The following is a 25,657-nucleotide window of genomic DNA, read 5'->3' on the forward strand; positions in this document are numbered from 1 at the left end:
AGGTACTGCTGCAAAGATGACTAGCCAACTTTAACATTGTGTCCTGATAAAGAAAAAGCTGGAAATAAGTTGTTGATATTAGGCTTATAAAAGGGAATGTTTCTGTGAGGTGAACATCTCCTTTTTAAATTGTCTGTTAGTGGCATTGCTTGGAATGGCTACATAGTAAACTTTGATTGAATGTAGATTTTTGGGATTCTTTTCCCACTTAGGCATCATTTTTTGAGATAGGAGATTTGTTGAAAAATCTCTGAAGGAGATTGGACTGTGACGTCTAATTTCCATGCGTGAAAATCTTCAACTGTCAAGTCTAGGGGCCAGTAGAAATATATTTGTTGCTTTGAATTTATTAGTTGTGCCAGAGAGCTCAAATCCAACCTGTCTGAAAACAAGTTCATCATCTTCTCAAACTAGCTCCTCTTCTTCATTTGCTTGTTCCTGTATTCAGCAGTTTTTCAGGTGCCTTTGATTCTCTATTCCCCTTTCTTCCTGGCCATCACGTTTGTACACTGTTATTTGATGATGTCTTGTATATGTATTTCCTCCTTTCAGTAGTTTCTACTTCATATACTTGTCTCTTTGTATGCTTTAGAGCCTACAAACTGATCTCCCTGCCTTTAGACTCTGTCACCTCAATATATACTGTCACCTCTCCAGATGAATCTGCCTGAACTATTTCTATGGATCATTTCATCACTCCATGCATAAACTTCCCTGCCTCCCAGTTGTAAACCGAATGGGCCATACACTGACATTCAAAACCTGTTCCAGACCTTTTCTGGCAGACTGATTGCATATGGGCTTCAGTCAAAATCTTTTTTGCACAGTTTTTAGAATATATCTTGCTCTTTACTATTTCTGTGACTTGTTCAAGGCTTTCCTTCCCAATGGAAGCATCTTCCATATTTCCACTCCACACTAACCTTCCCACACTTTAGAGTGAAGCTCAAAGGGCATCTCCTTATATATTAGCTCTGGAATCATAAACCCCAGGGTCAAATCATGACTATACTATTTCAGAATGAGTTATCTCATATGCTCTGTGATCTTAGGCAAGTTATGTAAGTTCTCAAAGTCTCAGTTTCCTAATCTAGAAAATTCTGACAGCCCTCTGAAGTAGGTACTGTGAGGAGGAAATAAAGTGTAATGCATGAATGACTTATTTTAACCACATACCCAGAATATGCTAAGTATTTTTGTTGTTACCCAAGATAGAGAAGATATGACTATCTTCTGGGTTCCAAAACCTTTGTCTCATTTCCAGGAGATTTATCTCACATGGCTTACAATTTTTTTTTCATATCTTCCCTCCCAAGAGGTTGCAAGCTCCTTGAGATTAGGGAACTTGTATTCTTAAGTGAAGTTGTGTGCATAGTAGGCATTCAGTTAATGTTTGCTGAATGAATGTAAGTTCCTTTAAAATTCCCATTTCTTCTTCCTTCGATTTTTTGAAGGAGAAGAATATGTTTGTACTAATGACATTGCACTCAATGAAATTAGACATGTACTCAGAACACCCTTAGGAAGGAGCAGGGAAAGACCATCTGTTTTTGTATATGAGAAAAACAAAATCATAAAGGTATTCAAACAACATTGACATTTCTCACTGAGATAGGAATGGCTAAGAATCTGGTTCCCAGGCCGGTTAATATTACTCTGTTATGTGCTTAATTGTGTACTCAGTTTCTTGTTCACATGCAATGTATTTCATAGAAAACTCTTCATTCATATCATACTTATGCACACAGGAAATACTTAAAATATAAAATAATTGCATATTTAATTACATATATTTAGACAAACTTAGATCTCAATACTTTTTTTCTTCTTCAGTCTTGCCTGATTTAAACAACTCTCCAAACAACTATGTAAATCCTGGCCTGTTTCCTAGGCATTTTCTGAAATGGTGAAATGGAAAGAGAGGATGTTAAAAATAACAGCCCTCCTCCTTGTCCCTGCCTAAGCGGTGTATAATGGGCAAGGGGTAGAGATCACCCCATGACGTGATTGAAAGGCATTCTGACTCTCCAGGCTCAGAGGCAGCACTGATGATGGTGATTTTGGGAGGCCAGGGGGTGGGAATTCCATGAGAAGAGGGTAGAAAAATGAGAAGACAGGTGAATCCCAGTGAGTTTTACTGTGTTGATTTGCACAAGTTGGTGAGTTGTGTTTTCAGTCCCTTTCTATTTCTATTTCTCAGGGTCCATATTCCATTCAGAGCAGAGATAGCGGGTGTTCTATTTGTCTGCATATGGGAAAATCACATCCACCTTATTAGAGTGCTGTCAATTCTAATGTGGAGGATGTAATGATTCTTAAACAAGCATTCTTGGGAAACTCAGGAGAAAGATTATGTTGAGGGGCTACAATGAAAGTATGCCTTAAATCATGTGCCCGTCTTTCATTCATACGAAGTTTGAGTCAACTGTCAATGTCAATAATCATACCTTCACAAGTGAGTCTACCTGTCTTATTCTTTTGGCTTCATGCTCTCCACACAGTGGATGCTCAATATTGGTTGTTGACTGCCTAGTCAGTTTCACCGGAATGCAGTTATATGGCTTGAGCTTCTATTAAAACCAGCTACAATAGGTTTGATTCTTCCTCTGTAAGAATGGCTACAATCAATGTGTAAAGTGATGATTTGCCCTCCTCCTAAGCTACAATTGATGACAACCTGATGTGTTCCATGGAAAACAGAAGTTAGTCCTCTCCTAGCCCAATAAGCTAAAGTATTTTGCCACCAACACTTCTTTGCACATGAATGAAACAGGAAAGATTACACCTAAAAAGAAAAAATAGTTCATTGATTCACAGGTACAAATATCATATCATAAAATGTTTCAATTTCATTATTTTTGTTAAGAAGAATGATATCCTAACAAATGAGATTAAATTCAATTGGCTTTGTCTCAATTTTGTATAGAGTATCAAATTAGGTTTTGAGTATTTGTACAGCAATACCTCAAGATTGATGGATGGAAATCATATAATCCACAAACGTGATCCAGCACAATATTGTCTTAATTTGCTTTGTAAGGATTAATTCAAATATTTTCTGCTTTCATGGCAGTGAATATACAGTGTAGTACAAATAATGCCCTATGAACAAATTCTGAGCTTCCTTAATCTTTAGAAATAGCTTGAGTTGACCTTTTATCTGAGTGTCCTTTAGTGAGTTCTAAGATAATGCCCAAAAGTATGTGGAAGCCCATGGAAGAAAGAAGAGCCCAATCAAAAAGAATAATGGTCCATTAGACTGAGTGCACATTGTAGGACTTTCATTTTTCTCTGGTATTTTAAATACAAGTTTGATGATTTGTTGATAGTGATTCCTAGTCTTGGCCACAATAACTGAAATACCAGAAGTGAGATTCTACTATAATGAAATGTGTTATAATAAAACTTCCTATGTTTAGTGTGACTCTGAAATCATATTCAAGCAAATGCAAGTAGTAATGGTGTCAACTGAAAAAGTTTGGATTGGTAGCTTGTCTGTAGTCATAAATATCATGTAGCAAATGTTCTTTCATTAGGCTTTGCAACTTCTCTCAGAGTCATGGTTTCGGGACAGGGCCACCTTGAAAATTTGAGAAAATCCAGCTCCGAATCTTCTCATGGACATGCAGAATTTTGTTCACAACTTTTGGGATTTATATATCTTTTGAAGTTTGGTTACTAGAAGTCCATGTTGAAAAAAATTCTCTCTTAGAGGAAAGCCAGAAAGGGTAGTGACAGCCTCATTAGAGACAAGATGGTTTGAAAACATTAAAAAGTGATTTCACATTAAAGAACAGGAGGGCTGAACAGGTCCTGTCTGGTGGTGGGGGGTACCAGTGGGAGGGGACAGGAGGTGGGGAAATGGTGAGAGAGGGTGAATATGATCCAAATACTGTGTACGCATGTTTGTAAATGGAAAAATGAGACCTGTTGAAACTATTCCAGGAATGGGGGGAGCAGGGATAAGGAGAATGGTGGAGGGGGTGAATTCAAATATGATATATTTGATATATTGTAAATACTTTAGTAAATGCTACAATGTACCCCTACCCAGCACAACAATAAAATGATTTTACAAAATATAACTGCTAAACTCTGACATGATGCAGTGAGAGGAGTAGTTAAAAATCTTTTCCTTTCTCTACCCCAGCCCCATGTTTCTTGGTGTACCAGTCAATGTTCTATTTAAATATTTTAGTACTCTCCTATTTTGTAAACATTTTGTTAATTAGTCATGTGTTTTCTATAAGATTATTCCCATAACATGAGTGGTAGCTCTTTGTGGCTGCCAGAAAACCTTGACTTTTATGAAATATCCTTATACAAAGAAAAGGGCAATTAGTAAGTACTGGATAATGTGTGGGGAATCTCAGATCGACAATAAGAATTCATAGCAAGGGGCTCAAGATCCCATCCTAATTTATCCCAAAGGGACTGAATAATTGTGATGTGCTTTATAAAAACCCCATTTTATGAAGTGCTCATCATTTAAAGCTTTGTCTTGGTAGACCAGGGATTTGGTCCCTATAAGGATACTAAAACTTTATTTAGGTACAATTTTATGAGGATCTGAATCCTTTTTTTTCAAAACTATGAAAGGTGGTTGTTGGTTTCAATGTGAACAAATATAAGTAAAATACTTGGAAATAAGAGAGGGAAGGTTACTTTAGAATCAAAGTTTAGGTACTCAAGATGACCTAGGACAATGTTCAAATACAGAAAAGGCAGGACCTTGCCCAAGATGGGTAAAAGAACTTGAGCTCGAAACCAAAAAGCTGTGGTATAGCAAAATGTTTTTTGGACACTGTGAGAGCCATCCAACCATGGGTACTCCCCTGAGGGCTATTTAGCAATCTTTTCCATGTTCTTAGATCAACTTCACTGAAAATCTAGACCAAATAGTTCCCTCCTTTCTCGGAATCAAAGTAAATTCTCCTGATGGAAGGCAGTACAGCATAAAACTGAAAATTGTGGGCTTTGATCAGTTCCCAGTTCCAACCACTTACTGGGTGAACTTGGGTACTTTACTTAACTACTCTGGGTATGAGTTTCTTCTCCTATGAAATGGGATTACTAATTAAACCTATGTCATAAAATTATTAGGCAGAGTGCATGAGTTAAAATGTGTGAATTACTTAAACTAAACACATATTAAACATCCAGGAAGTGCTAGAATTGTTACTATTACCCATTACTACATGATAATAACTGTAGCCTGTTACATTTAGTCAATGTAAGTGTTCTACTGATTCACTTAAGATATTAGGGGTACACTGAATGCAAGCAGAGTGACATTCATATTTGTAGTCATTGTGATACTGAGCATAATGTTTAGAAGGGAGTAGCCACTCATTTATGTATGCTATATGAAGTTTTTATTCAAAGTGCTGTTACGGCTTAAAAAAAGGACAATAGTTCATGATCCGAAGTGGCAAAGAGCAATTGTTGTTTGCTTGTATGCATATGCAAGGCTTTTTATTTGTGGTTCTCTTTTTAAATTTTTTCTGATTCTTAGGAAAAAGTTGAAAAATAACTGTTAAGGAGGAACAGATTCCTTAAGTACTCTATTTTTCGCAGGTCCCTGGACACAGATCACTGACACTAAGACTGATGACTTCGAAACTCCATAAAATCCTCTACCAGCAGAAGTACAGCAAGCTTTAACAACTTACCAAGATATGAAAAAGGTTTACAGGATTAATACATTGTTATGTATGATATATATATATATATATGTATGTATATTATGTATACAAATACAAACATATAATTTTAAAATTTTACCTATTTTACTGTGAAATAACCACACACAGAAAATTGACAAAATTTTAAAGTATTTTCAGCAACAATGATTTTTAGGATTAAACATCATTTAGATGGAGCACTAAATATGACTGAAGTAGTTTCTATGCTCATATGAAAATAGAATGATGAAACCCATTAAATTCTTTTTAAAATAGGTATAAGGAGGTGAGAGAGTAATAGAAGGTGTGAATTTGATCAAAGTATATTATATGCATGCATGGAAATATCACCATTAAACCCCTTGTACAATTAACATATGCTAATAAAAACATCATTTATTCAACACATTTGAATAAACTCATCCTTATTCCTTATATATTAACAACCATTTTTGTGATGATTGAAATTATTAAGTTAATGGTTTATCATGTTAAACTTTGGTTTTATGTATAGCAAACATATTTTGTGTGTAGGAGCTATAATTTTTCAATTGGTTATACTCAGTCTTGGGAGCTGAGTGATACCCTCCCAACCCCTACCAGTTCTTTTTATATTTCATGGTTCAAGTTGTGAAGCAGAGGGCACACCTTCTATATTTTTCCTGGTCACTTCAAATTCCATCAATATCTTTCCATCTGGCAGAGGTCTGTAGTGGTGTGGGCCAGGAAAACAAATTCTATTCATCTTCTTTTCCTGTCCAGGCAATTATTGACCTTCTTTCAATCCTTCTCTTTGATGGTATTTAACCTGTCCCCCACGTGGTTTGCTATCTGATTTCTGATTTTTTAACAGGCACTTAGTACTGCTGCTTCTCAACACTTTGGCACTTCAGAGATTGCCAGGTTAGTTCAGCTTTTTTTTTTTCTAATTTGGACTTTTAACAGTCCTCTTTTCACTCTGGGGTTTGCTACAACTGTGACTTTGCACACAATTTGAGTAAATTTAGTTCAGACTAACCAACCCTAAATGTTTGAATTTAAGTGCAGCTTTCTTCTTTATTACATTTTTAAGTTCACCTTTTGATTCCAAGTGGTCAATTACACTGAATTTGAATGAGGCTTTCTTCTGTGTGTGTGTGCATGTGTGCGTGTGTGTGTGTTATGCAAAGTGACAGGGAGTGTCCTGTGAATCCTCATACACAAGAAATAGTTTTAAGATAACTTTAAGATCTTGTCATAATTTCTATGGCTGAGGATAATTATTTTTCAAAATAAGTTTGTATCCTTTTCTTAAATCCATAATTGTCTATGAATAAATGAATATACCTGATTTCTTAAAGAGAAATTTCATCTTTACATATGGTATTATTGGTGTCCTAGGCTAGGCAAATAGTTTTTATACTGAGATTTATATTCAAGGTTCATCATCCTATTTAAACTCATTATTTACAAGTATAATAATAATAGCTATATATATGTATATATATTTAGCATCTGTGATATACTAGGCACCATTTATTTTCATCTATATGTAGTATAACAATAGAATACTACAGACTGGGTAATTTATAAAGAACAGGAAACATTTATCACAGTTCTGGAGGCTGGGTATCCAAGATCAAGGCACTGGAAAATTTTGTGTCTGGTCCAACTCTCTTTCCAACATGGCACCTTTGATGCCATGTTCTGGAGTGGAAGAACAGTGTTCTTCACATGGCAGATGGGCAAAAGGGAGTGAAACCATTCTTGCAAGCCCTTTTTATGATGGCATTAATTCATTCATGAGGGCAGAGTTCTCATGATCTAAACACCTACCATTATACTTCCACTTCCCACTCCCAACACTTGCATTGGGGATAGAGTTTCCAACATATGAATTCTGGAGGACACATTACGATCGTAGTAGTGTGCTGGGAGCTTTATCTACATTGTCTTTTGTAATCCTCACAGTCATCCTAGAATATAGATGTAGTTAGAATGTGTGATTTACAGTCAAGGACACTTAGTGGTTAAGTAACTTTCCCAAGGCTATATAGCTATGTCTTGCTACTTAGTATAAAACATAAATATGTAAATTACTATTTAATTAACTGTTTTTCTGTTTTGTGAATGTTAGCCATTACCTGAGCTTTGAATAAATACTGTTTGCTCTGTACTTTTATTATTCTGTTTTTTATAAAATGAACACACATGAACACACACACACACACACACACAAACCCATACACACTCACTAGTGAACAGGCAGCTCTCCTGCATGACCACTTACTCTGTTGCTTTCTTCATTTTAGCTCTTGGAACTTACTTCTCCCTTTCACTTCTACTGCTTTTGATACTGAAATGACCCACACACTTTTATTTTAGTTTTGCACAGAAGAGACTTTGGGGTCTATTCTTTCAAGATACCTCCCTGACTCTGGCTATGACCTGCTTCTATTTAACGAAGTATGTCCTGCCATCTCGTGTGTGCTCTTTTGGTTTTTCATCCACTGGTCAGCTTCTTGTTTTTTGATATTTGTACTTTTGTCTGAAAAAAATGAAATGATGTAGTCCTAAAGTTATATAATAGAGAAAGGATTCTCAGAAGCTCAGCCTCTGTTTTTCCCACATAGAAAAAAGAAAAGATAATTTTGCTTAGCTCAAGTGGCATGAGGACCAGAGAAAGGAGCACTGTCTTCCGCAGATCTTTCTCCTCTGGGAAATTGTCACTACTCCACAGTATATCCTCTCCCTTCTTTTACAGAACTGCCTTAAGACCATCCTGTGACCTGAGGCTAACCATATATAGGCTAACTATATGCTGTAATTAATTATCAGGTCACTGATATATTATGTTCTGTACAAAATACTACATTTGGGCTTAATGCTTCACCATCCCATGGCATTCCATAAACAGAGCTATGCATTTCAGGGATTCTTCCACTTAAAAAATATTTATAACAGTTTGTAAGTAGAATCTTCTCAGAAAGCTGGGGCAGAGGTACTATAGCATAGGAAAGAAAAAGGGTTTTTTTTTATGGCACTGGTTTGAACTCAGGACCTCACATTTGCGAGGCAGGTGCTCTTACCATTTGAGTCACTCCACCAGCCCTTTTTAGTGGCAGTTTTTTTTTTTCGACTTAGGGGCTTGTGAACTATTTGCCTGAGACTGACTTCAAACCATGATTCTCCTGATATCTGCCTCCTGAGTAGATAGGATTACAGGTGTGAACTACTGGTGCCCAGAGGGAGAGAAGTTTTTTGATGAATATAGGAAAAGCCTAGATTCTAGACCTCAGGGTACTACAGTGAAGGGCTTTGAATACCTCAATATGAGACCACTGAGCTGGAGCCTGAATATGAGGCTAGAGTTGGGAGCAGAAGATCAACAAAGCTACCAAATGTACTTACATCCAATTTAGTCTAGGGCTTTTATCTTCAAGACAATGTTTTATGGATGAGACAACCAGGCAAAAAATACCTCCAGACACTGGATGAATAAAATTGAATCTCAGCCATGGGGCAATAGTTTAAGGGCTGCCTGTTTGATCTCTGGCTTAGTGCTGCTTTTTTCAGAATTGGTCACCTACCTTGTAACTCCTCCCCCTCTTTACAAATGGCACTTAGTACTGTACATTTCCTTAAGTGGATGCATTATCCCAAGCAGTGTCATCACAGCCACCATTTCCTCTTTGAAGCAGGTAGTGACTTTATTAATGCAGATCCTTTATAAAAACTTAATGAGGCTACCTATCACAAGTACTGTAATAAATTTGCTTACTCACTGATTTAATGAGTCTTCTGTGTTTGTGTTTGTGTGTGTGTATGTATATCAACTGTTAATATGATAGTCTCATTTGCTTCATTTCCTTAAAAAGAATATACGCTAGAAAGTGGACAGTGAACCTCTCCCCACCCCCAAAATCCATAGCCAAACCATAAGCAGAGGAAATACCCTTTGGAGTTTTTAGGCATCATCTTAAACCTGGTAATTGTAGAATCTGGAGGACAGCTGATAGAGGACACTGCTTTAGACCAAATTGCCTTCAGTAAGTTGGCAAACTAAGTAACAGGAATGGAAAAAGGCCTGCACTATGGGGCTTTTTGAAATAGCCCTCAACATTATTTTGCATCATATCTCATTTAACTATTTATTTCACAAACAATTATCAAGCAGTTGTCATGTATAAAGGGTCAATAACAAGGATCAGTATGTTAATCTCACTGATCCAATACAAGACCATCTGTACTCCCTTTTCTATATATCCTTTGAGGCTGATCCAGTATTAGTCAGGAATAAGAGGAACTGGGCTTTAGTTCCAACTCTACCATTCATTGGCTATCATATTGAGTAAATCACATATATTTTCTGGGTATTATGATCCTCTTTGACACATAAGGGGCTTATGCCAGGTAACTACTAGATTTTTCCCCAGTTTGATTAGTCTTGGGTTAAATGACTTTTTGGCCATCTTTCATTTATTCACCAAATACCAGATTTAAAAGGGAAAACATTAAAAGTAAAGCAAATGTTATGAGCAAAGTGGTTTTTTTTTTGTTTGCTTTCACTTTCTAAGTATCCTTTAAAATATTAAGTCCCAAGTGTCCGGGGCTCAGGAATGAGAACAGAGGAAGGCCTGAATTTTAATTCCTATGGCTAAAGCCATAGGAACCAGGAGTTTAATAAAGCAATGGGAGGAAACCCTTGTGATGATTCAGTTTTCCCACCCACACAATGGCTGCTACTTCCAATGGGTCATGTCTTAATGAATACAGTGGTTGCTCATGAAACACAAAGCTAATCAAACATCCTGTGGCGAACTGAATGCATGGTAGACAGCGACCTCAGAATGAAGAATAATATTCACAGCCAACATAGGATTGTCTTTATAGCCAGGAAAGCAAAATATGGAGTGAGGTGGAAGGTAAACTGAAGAATACTGTTCTGGTCCATGGGGGTTACAGCTGGTTGGGCAGAGGGGATAGAATAGAAGCAGTTTCCCTGGAAAACTGCATGATTTCAAGTTCAGGTTTTCATCTCCTTCTTTCTTTTCTTTTATGCTGTTGGAAGTTAGGAGAGGGAAGAGTTTTGCTTACTCAAACATTGAAAAAGCCCACCTCTGAGAAGCAGAATTTATTTTTTCTTTTCTCCACCACTCTCTTTCAAGGCCAGGGGTTCTCAGGCAGAGGCCATTTTACTTCCCAGTGGTTACTTGGCAATGTCTGGGGACATTTCTGGTTGTCTTAACTAGGGGTGATGGTAGTGTTACTGGTAACTAGTGGCTATATGTGAGGGGTGTCCTTCAATGCACAAGACAGCCATAACACAGAATTATCCATCCCTAAATGCCAGTAGTGCTGAGGTTGGGAAACCTTGCTTTAGGATGTTCATATATTAGGTTATTAGGTGTACCTAATTTGTTCTAGGTACTGTAATGGTAAATAAAACAGACATAATACCTGCTTTTGTGGAATTTATTATGGGGAAGACAGAAAATAAAGTAATACATTCCTTTTATTTCTTGCAAGTTATAATAGGTTCTTTCTTCTCTTGTTAGCCACAAACCCACATGCCTATCCATATAATAGACATTCTTTGAGCATGTACTCTAAGTCAGATATTTTGTCAAGGAAACAATGATGTTTTGATCCCTATGCTAATATTAGTCTAGTGAGAGAGAAAGGTGTGCAAAAATAATTGTGACACTAGATTGTAGTTTTTTTTTAGACATGTGGCCAAAGTGCTATAGGAATGTACCATACATATGTGCAGAAATTCCTGGAGGTAATAACATCAGTGAAAACACAACGGACAACATGTTTTGACAGCTGGATCTTGAACAAGTACTTTGAATTCATTGGACATAAAAGCTGATAAGGGCATTTCTTTTAAATAGACCAACATGAACAAAATCATAGAGGGCAAACATTCATAGCATATTAATGTGGTGGCCATGGCATGGTATGTCTATCATGCTGGCTAAATGAGTGGCTGGGATCATGCTGGTGAAGACCATAACAAGCAGGGCCTTATAGAATATGTTAATGTCCTTGAGTTTTCTCTCAAGGACAATGGGGAGTTGTTGCAATGTTGTAAGTAGGATGTTGATATGATCAGGTTATTAATAAGGACTGAATAAGACCTGGAACAACTACTCCTATCATGATTAAGTTTTCTTTACTGTGGTCTCTCCTGCACAAACAAACAAGATTGTCTACTCTCATGGACATTTCATTGTTCACTGTGACTGGTTCCAACCCTTCCTCCCTCAAACGTGACATGAGTCTTGGTTCCTTAGAGTGATAGGTCTATATTTACCATTGATTTGGTTCTTCTAGAATCATAGTCTATGGGTCTGAAAATGACCTTAAAGAAAGGTCAAGTTGGAAGGATTGACATTAGTGATTGCTTGATATGTGCCAGTAAATTATTCCTACCATATCTGACATATAGTCATATACCTCTAGTACTTAACATTCAGTATCATCATCATCACCACCATATTGTCATATATTTCTCACAACTATTTGAGATAGATCTATTATTTTGTCCATTTTATGCATATGGGGAAACTGAGAGCCAGAGTTCAAAGTATTTATGAAACATGAAACTTCTAAGTAAGTAGGTATATGTTTACCGTAGTAACAAAGGAACACAAAAACATATGAGAAGGGGCATGTCTTTGCCAGTATATGTACATTGGTAATTCAGATCCAAACATTATTGTCTTTCTTTTGAGGGAAACTCTTTTAAGATTTTCATTTTAGATAATTCAGGAAGATCTTCAGGGATAGTAATTTGGGATAGTAATTTTGGTGCCAACCTATTTGTGGTTTGTGGTTAAACTCCAACTTGTGCTTTTCAAACTTTCAACTGTGACTCACACTAAGAAATATATTTTATATTGTGAACTGTATATGATATATCTATAATATATACATATGTGTATATACATATATACATATATACTTGTTTAAGTGTATATAGTGTTTAAGTATATCTATATACTTAATACTTATATAGATATAGTTGCTTAAGTTAACTGAAACAAGTTTTACAAAAGGATGCTTAACCTCACCCTATATGGCACATTCTTAGATTTTGCCTAGAATATTCTTTTCTATTCCATTTCATCTAAAAATGCTATTTGTGAATGATAGTTTTAAAAAATCAATGCTCAAACTGTTTTGCACCAGTTCCAGACATGCCTTAAAACCCAAAGGCACCTCATTGATAACTCCCTAGTTATCAATTGTGGGTACAGCTAGTACATTTTCCAGAAAACACAGTTGGAGTGCTCTTTTTAAGCAGTAATTGGTCCACAAAAGATATCTTACCAACTCTACCAGCAAGCTCAAGGCTGGGTACAACATCCAGCAGGCAAAAGAAACATATATACTCACATTAAAGTAGCATAGGCAAAAATGTACATGAATTCCTGTGCAAGAGATAATAATGTCCAATGAATTCAGATGCTACCTTAGAGGTATACTCATCAAATGCAGACTTTAGGAGAGAAAACAAACCCAAGAGTTATGACTGAAAGGTGGGCACAATTATACATAGGTTGCTACCTATTCTTTCTTTTGGCCTAAACTAGGATTAGTGTTTGAAACCAAGGAAGAGCTAATTACTTTGGCCTTCTCTTCTTTATCTCTTTGTCTCTGGGCTTCTGCTCCTTCCTTGTTCTGCCCCATAATAGAATTTTATGATTTATGTGATTTTTTGAACCTCCCATTACTTTGAGTAGAGTGTATACCAGGGTTACTGAAGTCAGCCAACACTTACAGATTTCAAGGCCTGGCCCAAGATCCTACATTATATTTTAAACAGCATGATTCTTATATGTGCAGAGGAGAGCCTCCTCAGGACTTGAGATCTTTGCAGTTTAGTAGTATCTGAATGCTCTGGAGGCTCATTGTTTCTTCTTTGTATCTCCAGGGATACAAGAAACCCCCTGACAATGAATCTCTATTATTTTAAGCCTGCTGGTTAAAAATAAAAACATCAAAAGCTTCATAAAGCATGTGAAACAGTTTGCTTTTCAATCTCATGACAGTAATATCTTAGTGCACAATTTCTTTTTGCATTTCCCACTCCTCACTTCAATCCTTCCCTCCAGGTGAAAGATACTTTATGACATGACCAGGTGGGAATGTGCCCTCTTTCTGGACTCATATTTTTATTAACTATATACCCCAACTCCATAGAGTCCCTTGGCCTTACTGAATGTTTAACCTCCTCCTTATCTGAACAGGAAAGGGACTAATGTTGTTCTTTACATTTGGTGATTGATTGGAAAATTAACCCATCCTCATATACCTTTGACTGTAGCTATTTGCCTTTTAAGCTTTTCATTTTTTAATGAACTTTAGAATTTACAAGGGGATTTCAGGCCTTAGCAAGTAAATATGGAGATTTTGGAGGGATTGGGGGACCCATGAAATCTGAATAGGCTTATCAGTCCTCTGAAACCAAAGGCAAATCTTTAATTTGGAGAGGAGACTGGAAGAATAGCATCCTGATAAATCCATCCCCCACCTCTGCTATATCCCTTCCCTTGTTTTACTGCTATTCTAAGAAAGATAAGCCTGTTGTTGGCTCTGTAGATGTTGCTGAAAGTCTGGTCTTGACAGGGGGCCAGGAATGTGGGAAAGCATTCATTCTCCCTTTCTCCAAGATCAGAAACTCACTATGTCCCAATAAAGGGCTGTCAAATCCTTTTGCCAGAACACTAAACTTATCCCACTTCCCTTTCACATTTGTACGTATTCTCTGGCACCAGTTTTATTTGAAATTTATTCCTTTATTTCTGAGACTGAGAGGAATGTGTTATAGCTCTTTGTGCTATTTCTACCCCTAGTTGCTATTATTGGACAAAGACCTTTCCTCTTTGGTAACCCCTATTTTATCCCATGCATGTTTCTTGAATGCTTGATGGTAGGTTTACTAGTAGAATGCCAATTAGATTGTTAGATGCTGTGTATCTCAGTTAGCTTTGGTTAACCTCACTTTTAAGGGGATGAAGATTTGCCTAGTAGCCTAAGATGTTTTGTTTTTAATACTGTTTTTGCATAACGTACTCTGTGACAGCTCCTATGCTAGTGCTTTACATGCATTATACACCTAATATGCAAGAAACTCTATGAGATAGATACCATTATTAACATTTGTTTTAAATGTGGCAGAACCCAGAGGGGTTAATGATTATGCTCAAGGTCATGTAGAAAGTATGATTCCTGACTTAGTGTGACTGGACATATGTAGGAGCAGATGTAAGGAATGCTTAGACTTAATCACTGAAATAATGATTTGAAATAGATGTACATATGGCCCAGAGAAAATGTAATTAATAACAGCATTATGATGTTGAATGTAAGGAGGCTAAGACTTTGAGTTTTGCTTTGTCCGCTAGCCAGGGATAGGTGGTAGTGAGCTGTCTATACCTTTTTACCTGCTCCCTCTGGTGAGAGATTTTCTGAGCTCCTCTCCATTGGTGTCTTTATGTGAAAGTCCCTCTTTAGTTCTGGTTCTGATCCGGTCCTGACCACTGCTGTAAAATTCAGTTGTGCGTGTGGTATGTCCATTCGCATACCCACCCACTGACCTCAGCAGCTCACTGGGTACTCAGTCTATAGAACTCATGGTTTCTCTGTAGTTCCCTAGCTATCCTGTTAGCATTAGCCTTCCCTACATTCCTCCTCACTTTGTGACACTTACTTCCTGCCTACCTAGCCCTTATTTTAGCTCCCTTCTTGTGGGACCTGAAACTTGCCACTTAACCCTCAGGTACTGCAGAATATTTTCTTCAAACTTAATGGTATTACCTGTTTTCTTGTATTATGTATTTGACTTTGAGGATTTCTATTGCCTGAAGATATCTGACACTGTGCCCCATTCTGTAGACCTGACTTCTCATCATTTCCAAGCTGGAAACTCTAGTGCAAATCTAGCTGAAGTTTGAAAATTTATTAGTTTAGTTAGCTCTGTCCTACTCTACAACCACCATTTATAGGCCAAGCCAAATTATTTCCCTATTCCCAAACTTCCCATTCCAGCCTTTTATACTTTCTCTCTGAGGTCTTGGTATGCCTGGTGGCCAAGTTTCCTGACGTGGACATAGTTGGTTGAAGTCAAACATGCACTTCTTTAGCACTGTGCTATAAACAACTTACCTAAAGGGCAAGAAGCCTCCCTGCATCAACAATAATGCAGGCTGTGAAACAAAGCAATTTATCTCCTAAAGCTCAACAGCTGAGTCTCCACTGCAATTTCAGGAAAGGGGAGAGAAATAACTCAGCTTTCTATGCTTCCTCTGACTTTCAAGTAGCACATTAATATGTCTAGTTAGTGCTTTCCAGTTTATGCCATCAACATTGTAAATTCAGTAGCTTAGGTCTCACAGTGGTTTTGGTATAAGCCTTTAATCTTAGTAATGATTCCTTGATCAGCTGTGGCCCTTCCAATTCAGAGGTCATTAGAGGTCCCTCTTGAGAACTCCCCAGCTGTTTTAGTTCAGTTCATGTATATTTATTTACATGGCTTTTGAACCACATTTGGATATGCAGAAGCACAGCACTTTTTAGAGGCTGGTGTTCCAAATTGTTTCCTGAAAGTATAGCAGAGCTGGGAAAAATCCAAACCTGAAGCACAGTGGTGCTTGAGATGCGACTGGCATCCTGCTTTTAACTACTTCAAGGTTAATGGCAGGCCTGCCAGAGCCTCTTTGATGCTTTCAGAAAAGGCCAATTGGAAGCAAAATAGCCATTTTCCAGGTAGGATATCATTGTATTGGCTAAGATAGGACATTTAGACGAGGAAGTCAAAATGATCTACTAAAAAGTGAAAAATTTAGTCAAATTGTTCATTTGACATTACTGAGATCAGAACAAAATATGCTAGCTTGAAGTCTCAGGCCAAAAGGGTTTGCATGTGTAGACTTCATAGTGATCAGTTTCATTCACAGCTGATTAGTGCACAAAAGGGTCCATTTTGGAAGAACTTGTGAAAAACCTGAGGCATCAAATGGCACCTAGGCAGATTTTAAGTATTGATGCACTTCACTTAGGAATTAAAAAATATATATCAATGAGCTTCTAGAGGTGAACAGGAAAGTAGAGATTACCTGAATCAGCCTACTAAATTTACAGATGACAGAATTAAGAGAACTAGAGAAGGGAAGCTACTTGCTGAAATACAGCCAGTTGGTTCAAAGTCAAAACTAAATGATACATAATGATTAGAGTATTTGGGGATCTGTCCCCATTTTAAAACTATAGATTAGTAGCAATTTTCACATTGGTGCTCTAAATTAGGAAGGCTATGGAGTAACTAGAGGAGCAAGGCTCTGAAGTCAGGCAAGGGATAACCTGATCTATTTAAGGAGGTATGCAAACTTGGTTAAATTAGTTAATCTCTCTGACAGTTTCTGCAGCTGTGAAATGGGGATAGAGATACCCCTGTCAAAAAGTAGTTCTGGAGTTAAATGTCATAACATATGTAAACTACCCAGTGTGATGCTTAGGCAGTGATCAACAATATTGAAAATGGGTGTTGACATTGTTATTTCTAAGAGTCCTCTGAAATAGCATGTTTTCTTTTTTTTCCCCTTGTCTTTGTTTTTATGTCATTAAGTATTGGACTAGAGGTCAGAAGTGGGCACAAATCTTCAAGTCTCTATCAGTTGAGGCTAGAACCCAAACGAGGATGAAGGTTCTCTGTGACTGTATTGTATAGCAGGGAGGAATTATTATCTGATTTATAAAAATTCAATTTAGGGAACTCTTCTTAAAACTATCTGCGTAAAAGCCAGGCACTTCTGCACAGCAGTAACAACACATAGAGACACTTTTGCTGAAAAAGTGTCTTCTAGTAACGTGGAAAGAATGTACACAGTCTTAGCCTCCAGCTGGGTAGCAAATTTCAGAATATTTCCTGAACAAAGGCTAGTAAGCATGAGGTATGTCATGTTTGATCATTAGGTAGTTCAGTTGGAAAAAAATAACATACACCAAGGCAGCAAGGGCTGTCAGATACTCCATGTGGTGCTTGCACGATTGGGGTTCTTTTATTTGCTTTTTCAGATTCTCACCCGAACCTCCTTCAGTTATCCACAGAATGACCTCAGGGATGCCCAGCTGGATTTTATCTCATCTCTTTCCATTAGCTCTCCCATCCTGCCACCAGCTTTTCTTTGCCTTAGTGATCAATAGTGAGATCTCTTTCTATGACAAATAACAAAGCAGTCAGCATTGCCATTCTTCTAGTGGCTGTGTCTGGCTTAGCCCCAGGCCAGGAAGCCAGAATTGTGGCTATTGATTTGATTACAGCTCTGTGAAGAAAAAGGGGAGGAAAGCTTTTCATACCACTGTTAGATTAGGAATTAGTTGCCATGGCTAATCTGAAGGTTAAGTACAAATCTGAATAATTGATGGAGATGACAGGAATTGAGATACTTGTGGGGAAAAGTCTCCTTTTCCAGTGACTCCTCTGATGGTAACTAAGCAGATCATTAAGGAATAACTTATGAAATATGTCATGATTATTTTTCTTTGGAAATATAAGCCAATTAGATACTTTTGAATATCTTCTTAAGAAGAACATGTTCACTGGATGAAGCACAAGGGTGTCAAAGACAGAGTGGCTGTTCTCTCTTGAGCTGTTTGTGGTTCTATAGGGAGACTTAGAGGTCAGGCATGTCTGCTTCTTATCTCCTTCCAATACAATATCCAGGAATATATTGTCATCACAGCATCTCCATATAGGGGACAATTCACAGCATAGATCAAATCCCATGTCCAAGGGACAAGAAAATTCATTTGGGAACAAATGCTGAAGATTTCATGGAACTAGTTTATTTGGGGCTGAACTTTTAGAGAAGGAAAAATGTCATACCTCTACCTGTTTTTAACAATGTGGACATGAAGTAGTTAAAGTGATCTGAGATTCTGAGTAGTTCTAACGTGATATGTATCCTATTATCAAAGTCACCATTTACTGAGTGATTATTATGTACTAGGCAATCTGCTAAGTACTTTGCATACCACAACTTAATGAGTAAGCTCATGTTATCTACCATTCTGATTTTAAAAACAAGGAAATTACAGCTCAGAAAAACAATTTAGCTAATATTGCATAGCTAGTAGATAGGAAAGTCAGTGTTTAAACTAAGTCCTCCATGACTTTAAAGACAATCTCAGTTTCTGGTTTCATGGAGTTCTTAGCCTAGTATATTCAACTGGAAAATGTATCGGATTCTCTCTTCATTTCTCTCCAATGGTCCTCACTACATATCAAATGACACTTTGACAGACCAAAGCTAACCTAAGCTCTGCCCTCACCCAGGTTTCTGTACCTCAAGGGATCTGACAACCATAAACCCATTAACTGCTATTGCATGAGACTCTGTGTTACTTGATAATATACTCACATAGAGCTGGCATATAGTGCAGTGTTGGAGTGCTTTCCTAGTGTGTATAAGGTATGAGGTTTGATCCCAAGTACTGAAAAGAAACAAAACCAAAACAAAAAACCCAGAGTCTTAATAGAATGAGACTGGAAGAATAGATAATTTGATTAGGAGATGTGGGGGGTCAGTAGTGGGTAGAGATCACTGAGTAGTAGGGACAAAGTTTAAGTCTGAGGATCATTGGAAGACTTATATATAAGCTAGTTTACAGTAACAACTGTAACAAAAAATTCCCACTTTTAACTTGCATAATACATTGGAACTAAATATCTTTTTCATGTCACTGTGTAGTGTGGGACTGCAGAACCCCTTGGTGACACTTAGACATCACAGTCTCAGCCCCTTCTATCTAGTGACTCTTCCATCTTCCCGGGCTGCATTGTCTTCCACTGGATCCTTATAGAAAGTAAAAGGAGAACACACAGAAGAATATCAACTCTTAAACATATTAATTCTTGAGCTTTTGGTCAAGGGTTACTGAAATCACTTCTACTCACTGCTGAAAGTTGGCTACATGGTCCTACCTAGAGGGGCTTGGATAGTCTAGTAGCATACTTAGGAACAAGAGCAGAACATAAATTTTGCTAGGCACAAAACTTCCTATGTCTCCTGCCATAGGCAAAAACAGAAGGTAGTGAGATGTCAGAATGTAAAAAGGGGGCTTCTCATAGTAACCATTATTTAATTCCTTCTTTTCTGAGATCAAGGTCAAGGAGAGTATATGCAATAGCAGGACTGCTGTGTTACTCAACTCCAGGTGATACCATTCACATTATATTCTATATACATGGCATTGTCTGTAGCATAATCATGTATCTTTGTCCTTAAAAATTATTCTGGATTGCTTAAGATCTTGGGGGATATGGATGTTCAAAGTATAACTTTGGATTTCTTCAAAGATGCAATCAGAAAGCAGAACACAAAGAGACAGAGAGCAGTAGTGCTACAGTGACAGGATTTGATTTAAGACTAGTGAGACAGATGGTGCTCTGTTTTCTTAGAGGCAAACCAGGAAACAACAGATTTGCAAACAAATTTTAACTGCCATTATTCTTCTAATGCCCCACATGAGCAACACAAGCCACTGTGAAGCATAATGCTTCCTGAAGGCAGCTGTCTCTCAAGTGTTTTCCTTCCTACCTACTCAGGAGAGGCCTGTGGTAGTATAAATGAAATAATTCCATTTCTGATGATATTGAAACTCAACCTTTTCTGTAGTTTCAGAGCAACTGGAATTAGTCATGTTATAATAGAAGAATATGAAGATAGTTTAGAAAATGTGTATATCTGTTTTACTTATTTATTGGAGATGATGAGGTTGGTTTTTGGCCAGGATCCTTATTCTGAATTGCAAGATTGGACAAATTCAAGCATACATGCATATTGTAGAAACATTTTCACTTTAGAAAGGGTTTAATCTCAGTGAAATATTTTAAATAATTTCTTACCTTAGAGCAACAAGAAAAGAGAAGCACAACTCACAAATAATTTGATTGTTTCTCCCTAACTGGCCTGTACTCTGGTGCATCATCTGAAGCCTACCATATACCTGGTGCAACTGGTTGTTTAAGTCTATACCTGACCATTTCTTGCCATGAAGTTGCCACCACTATCTCACTTTTGTCCGTGCTGATTGTAGACATCAGATTTTTTAAATGAATGTGTATGTACACTGGATTTAATGTTGAGGAAGACTGATTTTGTTTTTTATATTTAGGTTTGGAACTTCAGTTATCAAGTCATTCCCACTCCTGGCTTATCTAGAAGTATCTTTAGGGAACAGAAGATCAGGGAGGTGCTCTGTGTGTGCTTGTAGAAGTACCTTTAAAATCTTCTTTACTTACAACTCTGCCCAGGTTGTTATCATAGTATTTTTTTCATAACAGTTTCTCAGCTAGTATTACTGCCCTCTCCTTTCCATGCCATTTTACACAATGGCAGATTGTATTTTTAAAAACACAGTTCTACTCCTGCCATTCCTCTGCTCAAATTTATAAATGAGCTCCAAATTCCAAAATAATAAAGTCAAATTCCTTAGCTACACACTGAAAATTCCCCATATCTGGGTATCTAATTGCCTTTTCAGTTTTACCTTACAGCTACTCTTAATAACAAACTGAAGGCTCAGCATAATGTGCCCTGAAATTTCTTACCTTCAGGCCTTTGCTCTCAGTGCTTTTTCTAGAATACTTTTCTCTTTTTCCTAGCTCCCTAATCATTGCCTGTGAAATCTACTCATTCTTCTAGTCCCAGCTCAAATTTTACCTGTTCTCTAAAGCTTCATTGACTTTCCAAGTGAAAACGAATTACTTCTATGTGTGCCCATAGTATATTGTTGGTACCCATATTTCACATTTTTGCTATTCTGCCTTTTGTGTTAGTTTGTTATTTACAAGCCTGTCACCAAGCCTGTGAGGAACCATCAAAGAGAAGGGCTATGTCTTTTTTATCTCTGTATCTTCTATAGCACACAGCACAGTGAGTGACAGAGAAGAAGTATCTGAAGAATGTTTGGTGACTTGAATTAATTGATTCCTCAGTTTTCCCCTGTGATAAATTGATGATAGCTTGCTTATTGTAGGCACCAACTAAATTTCTGCAAGTGGAGTCAGAGTCAGAGGTGGAGCTACTCCCTTTCCATATTAAAGCAATTAGGCTGGAAAACCCATTTGTTGAATGCTTAACCTTTCTCTATAAAGCCATCAGGCATCATTTACTATAAAGTTGTTGTAAGAACAGCTTAGTGTATTAAAAAGGGAGGTTTAGGGAAAACTTGAGTCAAAGTATATGTTCATCATTGCTGAGATAATAGGCAACAGGAACCTGCAGATCTAGCCAATGAGGCTTTTATGATATAAATTCACCTCACCACTTGACAAGTTTTATTTTGTTTCTATCTTCATTGTTAACTTCTTCAGAATCAAACATATACCCCATGTTTTATACGTATACTATAAATGGTGCTGTTATTTATATCTACTTGGGGAAATGGAATATGCACCTAAGAAGATAGGTACCATATTTAGTGTAAGATTTAATTAAAAATAACACTCAGAAAACAAACTGACTGATTTTTAGTCACCATTGTACCATTTACTAGCTGGAAAAGTTGTTACATTACTGGAAATCAAATTCCTCGTATGTAAAAGTACATAATAATAGTAGTTAAAGAATCATTGTAAGGGTTAAATAAAAAATAAAAAAAAAGAGTGTGTAGTAACTGCTTACAAATATATTGCTAGTCACATAGATCACAAGAAAGATACGACGGCCGAGTGCAATGAACAAAAGTTTGGACATGAGAAGAGCTGTATTCTGTCCTGACTGCCACCCACTCACCTTAGCCAACATATACACCTTCTCATATTCTTTGTTTCTTAACTATGAAATGAACCATAGAACTAAATATCTAAAGTTCCTTCCAGCTCTAAAATATTGAATACAAGCTCTTTCCCCAGTAGGAGATGGTTTATTAAAAAAGAAAAAAGAATGTAATTCATATCTGCCAAAAGAGATTTTTTTCCTCTCTTCCTTTCATTGGCTTCCAATAATCATAAAAAAATGAAATGTGTAGCAGTTGGTTTTTATGTCTCCTATCTTGATTTTCCATCTGTCCTCCGCTCACCATTTCAACAGTGTTCAGGAAAATAAAAGCCCTCAAAAATAAGGATTCTTAAAAGCCACTGGTTGCAAACAGCATAGGTAATTGTCTGATGCACAGATTCAGCTTGGTGCAGCTTTATATGATGATCACTTCATGTAATTAAAAAGGCAGTCTATCCAAGGAGATAGCAATCTTCTTTTGGGAGAGAAAATTTTTTTATTAACTAATCCATTAATTGATATGAAATTTTAAAATAACTTTCTTTTTAACACCTATAAAACTAGATTGAAGTGAATTTAAACAGAGCTACCATTTACAGGATTTTTAAAAGCATACTCTCATCGGCCCTTGGTTCTTTATTCAATTTAGTTAGTAACTGTGACAACTCTTTCCCCTCCCACCATCCCCACTTACCCCAGCAAAATAAGGTTAAAAGAAGTACCCATTTTCTTAGTCTTTACCTCTCATTAGCTTTTCAAACTAGGCTTCTCCACTAATGAACTACTTTCTAAAGGTCCATGAAGGCTGATACACAGTCACTACAGGTTTGCATAGGTCCAGCTTCCCTGAAGGTGGTAGATAAGGTGATTCAGAGTGATAATACTTGAAGGTAAGGGAGTGACTTTTGGCTGTAAATGTATTTCATCTTAAAGTTTAGTGTGGTGGGAAGTTAATAGGATGCTGTTTTTATAGGTAAAAATTGGTCAAATATTGGCAATTTCAGGTGAGTTAACCTAATAATAAGCCTGGGTCCAGATGCATACCACTCACAATTGTCAGGGAAATGTTCCCTCCTGCCTTTGGTCACTATTCTTTGGCAGTATAGATGAGGACTTAAAAGGCCAGATTCTTTCTAGTGTCCAAGTCTTTCTAGTGTTTGTGCATAAGAGTGTTAATCCATAAATGTAACCTGCCTTCCATTCACCACTTTTTCCCTATTTTTTATTTCTTTCATTTGCTCTTTAGTTTCTCTGCTTTTCCTCTGTTCTGTTGCTCTCGCTTTATACTTTTGCTCTTACTCTTGCATTCAATACCTAAGTAGTTGAATCTAGAAGAGACTGGAATCCTGCTATGACTACTCACTTTTATATACCTCTGGGCAAGATAATATCTGCTGTGAAAATTGGTAATCGTACCTACTTAATCAGGTTATTGTAAACATTAAATAAGATAATGTGCATAAAACATTTAGTGCTATGCTTAGTATTAGTAAGAAATTATTCATTTTTAGCTTTCTTATTTTGTCCTTTCCTTCTTCCTTTTTTTTGGTGGTACAGGATTTGAACTCAGGGCTTCATGCTTACTAAGCAGGCACTCTACCACTTGAGCCACTGCACCAGCCATCCTTTTTCCTTTCATGTTTTATTTCTCCTTTACATTTTCATCTTATATTTACTTGCTTCTCATTCTCATCAGTATTGACAAAATGAGGGGAAAGAAAATAGAATTGTTAGTTTTTTCAACAGGGAACAAAGAGAGAAATGATAAATAAGGAAATAGACATGTAGGGCTGTAAAATTCCCACAAAGCCTTCTGATTTCAAAGTTGTCATCAAGTTAAATTTTTATGATTCAGTTACATCATGTCTAAGAATCTTGACACAGACAAAAATCTGGCCATCCTTAAGGATTCATACTTCATCCCAAGAATAAGGTCAGTGCAGTTGAAACATGGAAACCCTACTAATTTTGAATGAGAACACATCTTATTTGAGCAACTTTTCCAAACAGACTAAGTAAATGAATGCTGATGTGAGCAACATGTGGGAATCACTAGACTTCAGGATAGAGTATTGGCTTTATCTATAAGCAGCTGTATAGCCTTGGGCAAATCACTTCCTCTGTTTCTTTTTTCTGTTCTCGAAATAAGACTATCTAGCTCTGCCTTGAATGCCTGAAGACTTTTTGTGAGAATCAAATGAGCTGGCACTGAAAAGTATGATTACAGAGGCCTTTGTCAGGTTACTGAGCTCAAATCCCAAAGATTTTTAAACTCTACCACTACTATTGAGAAAGAAGTAATGTTTTCCATCCAGAATGATACTAGAGGACTGTTGCAAACTGATTTAGTAGCCATGTCCCCAATTCTTTCATCTGCACAGTCCTTGAGCAGCTCTGGAACTTGTTTGAAAGGCTGGCAGTAACATTGTCAATGGTGAGCATAAGAATGTTTTTAAATGTTAGAAATGATAAATCCATGCATTTCCTGTGGCATTGATTACAAAAGCATTTATACAGCTCAAAGGTCAGGACTGTGTTTTGTGTGTTCATTCTGCATGGTTCCAGGGGAAATAAAACAGAAATAAACCAACTCGGTAGCCTTAAAGCTGTGCTAATCTCATGAGCCAAGGTCATTATGAGCAGGGAGCACAGATTGAGCTGCCAGAAGTAAGGAGGGATCTGGCGATATTTACATTTTGCTGAACAAAGAACAGGCTGACTGTCCTTTGTGTACAAAAAGGAGACACTTTAGATCCAATAGCAATCTACAAAAAGGACACAGTTTATTTTTTTATTTTTATTTTTTAATTTTTATTTTATTCATATGTGCATACAATGTTTGGGTCATTTCTCCCCCCTGCCCCCACCCCCTCCCTTACCCCCACCCCCGCTCCCTCCCTTACCCCCCCTTACCCCTCGCTACCCAGCAGAAACTATTTTGCCCTTATCTCTAATTTTGTTGAAGAGAGTATAAGCAATAATAGGAAGGACCAAGGGTTTTTGCTAGTTGAGATAAGGATAGCTATACAGGGAGTTGACTCACATTGATTTCCTGTGCATGTGTGTTACCTTCTAAGTTAATTCTTCTTGAACTAACCTTTTCTCTAATTCCTGGCCCCCTTCTCCTATTGGCCTCAGTTGCTTTAAAGTATCTGTGTTAGTTTCTCTGCATTGAGGGCAACAAATGCTGTCTAGTTTTTT

The 25,657-nt window shown here is 37.1% G+C and overlaps 1 protein-coding gene across 1 annotated transcript in view; it reads left to right on the forward strand.

Moving 5' to 3' along the window:
• Smarca1 (SNF2 related chromatin remodeling ATPase 1) overlaps nt 1-5,670 on the forward strand; it is a 630,075-nt gene extending 624,405 nt beyond the window's left edge. Inside the window, exon 26 of the mRNA XM_074063783.1 lies at nt 5,578-5,670. The gene's annotated coding sequence lies outside the window, so the exon portion shown is untranslated. The remainder of the gene's footprint in view (nt 1-5,577) is intronic.
• Nucleotides 5,671-25,657: the final 19,987 nt, after the last annotated feature.

Source organism: Castor canadensis, chromosome X, assembly GCF_047511655.1.
Source record: "Castor canadensis chromosome X, mCasCan1.hap1v2, whole genome shotgun sequence".
Classification (NCBI taxonomy): domain Eukaryota; kingdom Metazoa; phylum Chordata; class Mammalia; order Rodentia; family Castoridae; genus Castor; species Castor canadensis.